The following is an 8,039-nucleotide window of genomic DNA, read 5'->3' on the forward strand; positions in this document are numbered from 1 at the left end:
TTAGTGATATCCAAATTAATTAGCAACTTCTAGTTGTCAATCAAAAAAGGAATTAGATAATTCAAGTGTCACTAATTACTCTACCTAAGCCAAGAGGAACAAAATCTATACTAAAATCTAACCAAGCATTTCATCAAACACTTAGAAGGCAAAAGAGAAAAGCATGGTAAATTGATAACTAGAATGAAATCTAACAACAATTGAATGTAAGAAATCAACAACAACAATCAAAGGAAACACAATTATTGTGAATTATCTCATATTAAATTGAAAAAAAATAGAAGAAACAAGAGTAGATCTACAACAAAATATAGGAACAACATAAAGGAAATTACAACAAAAGAATGGAAGAATGATGATTGCAACAACAAAGAATTGAGAAGTAAAAGGAGATGAAAGCATGAATTGAAACCTAGATCTAAGAACTAAACCTAATCCTAATCCTAAAGAGAAGAGAGAGTTTCTCTCTCTAAAACTAACTAATCCTAATCCTAATGTGTAAAAATGAGCTAAAAATTTAAAAGTCTTGATTCCCTTCAATTCTTGGTCCTTTTATGCATTTCTGGCGCCAAAGTTGGTTGCAATTGGGCCCCACAGCTTCTCAAAAGTCGCTGAGCACATTTTCTATTAAAAAATCACATGCGACCTTCGGCGCGTACGCGCACGGTACGCGTACGCGTCTCTGGAGCATTCCGCATTCCGCGTGTAGGCGCATAGTACGCGCGCGCATCCATGGACTTTTCTCCAAATCTTTGGATTTTCATGATTTCTCCAATTTGCATGCTTTTCTCTCCATTCCTTTGACCTATTCTTAGCCTTTTCAACCTGAAATCACTAACACACACATCAAGGCATCTAGTGGAATCAAAGGTGATTTAAATTTAGCTAATTAAAGACCTAGAAAGTATGTTTTTACACTTAAGCACAAATTAGGAGACAATCATGAAACCATGCTATTTTATTGAATAAATATGGGTAAAAGGTCATAAAACCCCTCTAAAATCAATACAAGATAAACCTTAAATACGGGGTTTATCAACCTCCCCACACTTAAACCAAGCATGTCCTCATGCTTAAACCAAGAGAGAAACAAAGGGTATCAACATTTATTCAACGAAATCTAACTAAATGCAACCTACCTATATGCAACTATCTACATGAATGTAATTGCTTGGTCAAAATAATTCAATTCCCAAGAAGCATATATGCACAAGGGCTCAGGTATTAACAACCATGCCAAACCACAATTGAATTGAGTTAATAAGATAATTTTACAAACTTGCAAGAAAAGTGATGATTGTAGGTGAAAACATGTAATTGAGTAATCGAACCCTCACCGGATGTGTTTGCACTATATTCGCTCAAGTGTTTAGGGTCGATTCACTCAATTCTCCCCTAATCATGCTTTCCAAAATTTGTTTTTCATCTAACAATCAACAAATATTTCATGCATGCATACAAATATCATGAGGTCTTATTCATCGGTTGTAATGGGGCTAGGGTCAAGGTAGGATGCATATTTGGTTAAGTGGCTTGAGATTTGAATCTTTGATAAGCTTAAACTTCCCACCTAACCTATGACACCCTACACAATTCCAAACCAACCTAACTACCCATTTTTTCACTTTTTCACATATTCATGCACTTCCTTTTCATTTCACAACACTTATGCATTGATTCTTTATTGAGCTTTACTTTAGGGCATTTTGTCCGCTTTTATTGCTTTCTCTTTTCTTTTTCTTTCTTTTTTTATATTTTTTCTTTTCCATATTATTTTTTTCTTTCAAACTATATACAAGAACATCAATGCATAAGATCTATACATTTAATCAATACATGAGCATGTACCCAATTCCCAATATTTACAACAAGAATATAAAACTACCCTTTTATTCCCCCAATGTCCCAAGGTTTTCCCACACTTGAATGATGCACACACACTAACCTAAGCCAATAAAAGATCCAAATAAGGACATTTATTATTTTTCACTTTAAGGCTTGTAATGTGCTAAAATTATGAACAAGTGGGTTAAGCGTAGGCTCAAAGTTGCTAACAATGGAAGATGAAAGGTAAGGTTATTTGGGTAAGTGAGCTTAATTGAAATGATGGCCTCAATTATATAAATGCATGTCTACACAAAATAATGGTCATAAAGAATCAAACAAATCAAAGATTACAATCATAGAAAGAGAATAATGCACACAAGCAGAAAATATAAGTGGTTATAAGATGTAACCACACCATTAGGCTCAATTCTTACTAGGTTGTGTATTCTTAGCTCAAAAATCATGTTCCACTATATATATATATATATAATTCAAGCACAAGTTTAATGAAAAGTTTTCACTCAAATCAATTGAAGTTCCCTATAGATAAATTTCTTGAAAAATCTCATTATTTTGACTAAGCTTATTGTGTATATATATATATATATATGAAAAATTAAGAAAATGTAACTAAAATCCCTAAAAACCTAAAATGAAATGAAAAAGTGTTGAGATTAGAAATTTGTCACTCAAAATTGCCGATTGGTCAGACAACCTCCCCACACTTAAAAGTTTGCACCGTCCTCAGTGCACTCAAAGATGAGCAAGGGGGTACGGCGACTTTCCGGATTGCTACCTTCAGCTGGTAGGTCAACTGGTTGCTGCGTGTTCTTTCTTCCACTTTTGTTTTTGCTTGTGGTGCATTGTTCATGAAAAATAGAAAATAACACCATAAGATAAGAAGAGACAAAAGCATGGAAGCATAAATTGTTGGAATGAGGTAGTAATCACTAGAATTGAGTGAGTGGATTAAAGTGACATTAAAGAGAGTAGGTGTGTAAAGTCCAAGATGCATGCGGTTTAGAACACACACTAGAAGGAAAAGTGATGTCACAAAAGAAGTATGCACGTCACTCATTCTAATGTGCTTGAGATGCTTTAAGTAAACTTGTAAGGTAAAACAAGCATTAAAGAAACATGAAAGCATTTAAGCCATACACATATGGATGCATATAAACAAGAAGCACAATGCATTAAGATAAATGCACAACATCCATCAAGAACTCGCCTAATCGAGGAGAAGGATTGAAATTACTTGGTGACCAAATCATGCAATTCAAAAGGATGTACAAGCTCGAAGAAAATTCTCATCACTAGGCATTCTCAAATGGTAAGCATGAAGAACTTAAACCCAAGTAGCAAAATATAACCTCAACAATAGACTCCAACAAGTGAAATCGACAAAAATGGATGTTAAACTAACATCCTATCAATTATCAGCAGCAAGAGATAGTAAATAAGGCTAATAATCCAACACTCATTACGAAAAATAGAAAATGAAATAAAAATGAGACTAATTAACTAATTGACTAACTAAATTAAATGGTTACCAATGGCGTTTGGAAGTGTTGGATGAGGGGTAGGAGAGGGGAAAAAGAAAGAAGAGGGAAAAAAATGTAAAGAGGAGAAGAAAAGAGATGGAGTGAAGGAACAGCATCCGCGCGTATGCGCACCCTGCGCGTCTGCATGGATGGGGTTGTAAGCATGGGCGCGGACGCGTACGGTGCGCATCCATGTGGGTTGTTGGCCATGCCAGGAGCTTAATGTTGGCCCAGAGTTGGCGTAACTCTCGGGCCTGAAGTATGGTGCTGCATCTGTGAAGGGGTGCATACGTGCACAGCGTGCACGCGCGTCCATGACCTTTTTTTTTTCTAGAGTGACGCATACGCGTCATGTACGCGTATGCGTGAGGTCGTTTGTGCCTCAGGCACAATGCGCGTGCAGTGTTCGCATAACTCTCGGGTGATGTATGGAGGAATGAAAATTTGGTATCCACGCGTGGATGGGCAAAGATGCTTGATGCACGCATACGCGTGAGGTGCACGTACGCATGAGGTGCGCGTACGCGTGGATGGTGCCCTATTTTTTTCAAACAATTTTTTATGTTTTTGCACCAATCCAAGCATTCCAAACCTCCAAACAGCTACCAAAATACCATAAAACCTTATTTAACGTTCTAGACTACCAAATAAACTCAACAAACTAATCGAAACAGAAAATTAAGCAACTTTTACCAATATGTACAAAAGGAAAAAATGAAAAGAAATTACCATGGTAGGTGTCTCCCACCTAACACTTTTATTTAAAGTCCTTAAGTTGGACATTTGGTGGGGTCCTTGCTATGGTGGCTTGATGAGCGGATAATTTATACGCTTTTTGGCATTGTTTTTAGTATGTTTTTAGTATATTTTAATTAGTTTTTATTATATTTTTATTAGTTTTTAAATAAAAATCACTCTTCTAGACTTTACTATGAGTTTGTATATTTTTCTGTAATTTCAGGTATTTTCTGGCTGAAATTGAGGGACCTGAGCAAAAATCTGATTCAGAGGCTGAAAAAGGACTCCAGATGCTGTTGGATTCTGACCTCCCTGCACTCAAAGTGGATTTTCTGGAGCTACAGAAGCCAAATTGGCGCGCTCTCAATTTTGTTGGAAAGTAGACATCCTGGGCTTTCCAGAAATATATAATAGTCCATACTTTGCCCGAGATTTGATGGCCTAAACAGGCATTCCAAGACAGCTCAAGAATTTTGGCGTTTAACTCCAAAACTGGCACAAAAGCTGGAGTTAAACGCCCAAACTGGCACAAAAGCTGGCGTTTAACTCCAAGAAAAGTCTCTACACATGAAAGCTTCAATGCTCAGCCCAAGCACACACCAAATGGGCCCAGAAGAAGATTTCTGCATTAATTACTGATTTCTATATACCCTAGGCTACTAGTTCTCTATAAATAGGACCTTTTGCTATTGTATTTTCATCTTGGGAAGTTTATTCCTTAGACCTTTGAGGCTGGCCATTCGGCCATGCTTACAATATTTGTTCTTATGTAATTTCAACGGTGGAGTTTCTACACACCATAGATTAAGGTGTGGAGCTCTGCTGTTCTTCATGAATTAATACAAAGTACTATTGTTTTTCTATTCAACTCAAGTTTATTTCTTCTCCAAGATATTCGTTCATTCTTCAACTTGATGAATGTGATGATCCGTGACACTCATCATCATTCTCACCTATGAACATGTGCTTGACAACCACCTTTGTTCTACTAGCAATGGCTTGAATGCGTATCTCTTGGGTTTCTAATCTAAGATTGGAACCTTCGTGGTATAAGCTAGTATTATTGGCGGTCATTCCTGAGATTCGGAACATCTAAACCTTGTCTGTGGTATTCTGAATAGGATCTGGGAAGGGATGACTGTGACGAGCTTCAAACTCACGATTGTGGGGCGTGTGACAAACGCAAAAGGATCAATGGATCCTATTCCGACATGATCGAGAACCGACAGCTGATTAGCCGATGTTGTGACAGAGCATCAGGACCATTTTCACTGAGAGGACGGGATGTAGCCATTGACAACGGTGATGCCCAACATAAAGCTTGCCATGGATAGGAGTATGAATGATTGGAAGAAGGCAATAGGAAAGCAGAGGTTCAAGGGGAACAAAGCATCTTCATACGCTTATCTGAAATCCACCAATGAATTACATAAGTATCTCTATCTTTATTTTATGTTTATTTTCATCACCTTAAACTCCATAACCATTTGAACCCGCCTGACTGAGATTTACAAGATGACCATAGCTTGCTTCAAGCCGACAATCTCCGTGGGATCGACCCTTACTCACGTAAGGTTTATTACTTGGACGACCCAGTGCACTTGCTGGTTAGTTGTGCGGAATTGTGACAAAGTGTGATTCACGTTTAAGAGCTCCAAGTCCTTTGGCGCCATTGTTGATGATCACAATTTTGCGCACCAAGTTTTTGGTGCCGTTGCCGGGGATTGTTCGAGTTTGGACAACTGACGGTTCATCTTGTTGCTTAGATTAGGTACTTTTAAAAATTTTTAAAAATGAATTCTAGAGTTTCAAGGTGATTTTCCCACCATCACAAAAGCTGATTGATTCTCATAAATTTAGCTATTGAATGTAATGTCCTGCTAAAGCTTGGCCAAACATGTCTAATCCTTTTTAGACTGAAGCTTTAGACTAACATTGGATGATTCCTGGAATTCTTATTAAAAGTTTTGATTCTCTTTATTTTCTTTTCTATATAATTTTCGAAAAAAATACAAAAAAATTTTAAAATCATAAAACCAAAAATATTTTTATGTTTCTTGTTTGAGTCTAGTATCAATTTTTAAGTTTGGTGTCAATTGCATGTTTTTATTCTTCTTGCATTTTTCGAATACATGCAATATGTTCTTCATTGATCTTCAAGTTGTTCTTGATGATTTCAGTGCTCTAATCTTTAAATTCTCTTATTTTGTGTGTTTTGTTGTTTCTCATATGCATTCTCAATTTATTAGTGTCTCCTATATGAAAATTTTTAAGTTTGGTGTCCTGCATGCATTGTTTATTTGATCATAGTTGCATTTTTATTGTTTCTCATCATTAAAAATCCAAAAATATTTTTAAAATTGTGTCTTTTCAAGTCAATAATACAGAGAATTGAAGATTTAGAATATTTAGCAAAGGAATCAAACAGAAAAAGCTAGGCGTTCAAAACGCCCGGTGAAGAAGGAAAACTGGCGTTTAAACGCCAGCCAGGGTACCTGGCTGGGCGTTTAACGCCCAGAAAGGTAGAAATTTGGGCGTTAAACGCCAGAATGGGCACCATTCTGGGCGTTTAACGCCAGGATGACACTAGAGGAAAGATTTTGTTTTTAATTCACATTTTTTTCAAGTTTTCATAATTTTTCAAAATCAAACCTTTTTCAAATCATATCTTTTCAATCATATCTCTTTCAAAATCAATTTCTTTCCATTTTATATTTAATTTTTACTATTTTCAAAAATCCTTGCTATAATTAAAGATTTACTTCAAAATTTTTAAGTTGTTACTTGCCTATTAAGAAAGGATCAAACTTTAAATTTTAGAATCATATCTTTTAATTTCTTGTTGTCAAGTAATCAACTTTAATTTTAAAAAACTTTCTTTTTCTAAATTGATTTTCAGTCATATCTTTTCAATCACATGTTTTTCAAAATTAATTTTCAATCATATCTTTTTAATTTCTAATTTCAAAATATTTTTCAAAAATCACTTTATTTCTTTCCTAATCTTAGTTTTCGAAAATCTCAATCAAATTTTCAAATTTCTTTTAATTATTTCAAAATCTTTCACTTTATTTTCGAAAATTCTTCCCCTCTTCTCACATCCTTCTATTTAAAGGACTAACACTCTTCCTCAAGGTGCAATTCGAACTCCCTCCTTCTTTATATGTTCGAATTCTCTTCTATCTACCTCTTCCTTCTATTCTTTTTTTCCTCTGACACCTCAAGGAATCTCTATACTGTGACATAGAGGATTCCATACTTTCTTGTTCTTTTCTCTTTCATATGAGCAGGAACAAAGATAAAGGCATACTTGTTCAAGCTGATCCTGAACCTGAAAGGACCTTGAAGAGATAGCTAAGAGAAGCTAAAGAACAATTCTCTTTAGAAGGCCTAACAGAACTCTTCAAAGAAGAAGAAACCATGGCAGCCGAAAACAACAACAATGCCAACAATACAAGGAAGGTGCTTGGTGACTTTACTGCACCTACTCTTGATTTCTACGGGAGAAGCATCTCTATCCCTGCCATTGGAGCAAACAACTTTGAGCTTAAGCCTCAATTAGTTTCTCTAATGCAACAGAATTACAAGTTTCATGGACTTCCATTGGAAGATCCTCATCAGTTCTTAGCTGAGTTCTTGCAAATCTGTAACACTGTTAAGACCAATGGGGTTGACCCTGAAGTCTACATACTTATGCTTTTTCCTTTTGCTGTAAGAGACAGAGCTAGGACATGGTTGGATTCACAACCTAAAGAAAGCCTGAACTCTTGGGAAAAGCTAGTCAATGCCTTCTTGGCAAAGTTCTTTCCACCTCAAAAATTGAGCAAGCTTAGAGTGGAAGTCCAAACCTTCAGACAGAAGGAAGGAGAATCCCTCTATGAAGCTTGGGAAAGATACAAGCAATTGATCAGAAGGTGCCCTTCTAACATGCTT

General features: G+C 36.0%; 1 non-coding gene across 1 annotated transcript; it reads right to left on the bottom strand.

Annotated features, from left to right (window-relative positions):
- Positions 1-7,931: 7,931 nt before the first annotated feature.
- Positions 7,932-8,039, bottom strand: LOC148548141 (small nucleolar RNA R71). Its single transcript, XR_015897824.1, has one exon. It is a non-coding gene; the product is annotated as a small nucleolar RNA R71 (small nucleolar RNA).

Source organism: Arachis ipaensis, chromosome B8, assembly GCF_059453495.1.
Source record: "Arachis ipaensis isolate K30076 ecotype BB chromosome B8, ASM5945349v1, whole genome shotgun sequence".
Taxonomy (NCBI): Eukaryota; Viridiplantae; Streptophyta; class Magnoliopsida; order Fabales; family Fabaceae; genus Arachis; species Arachis ipaensis.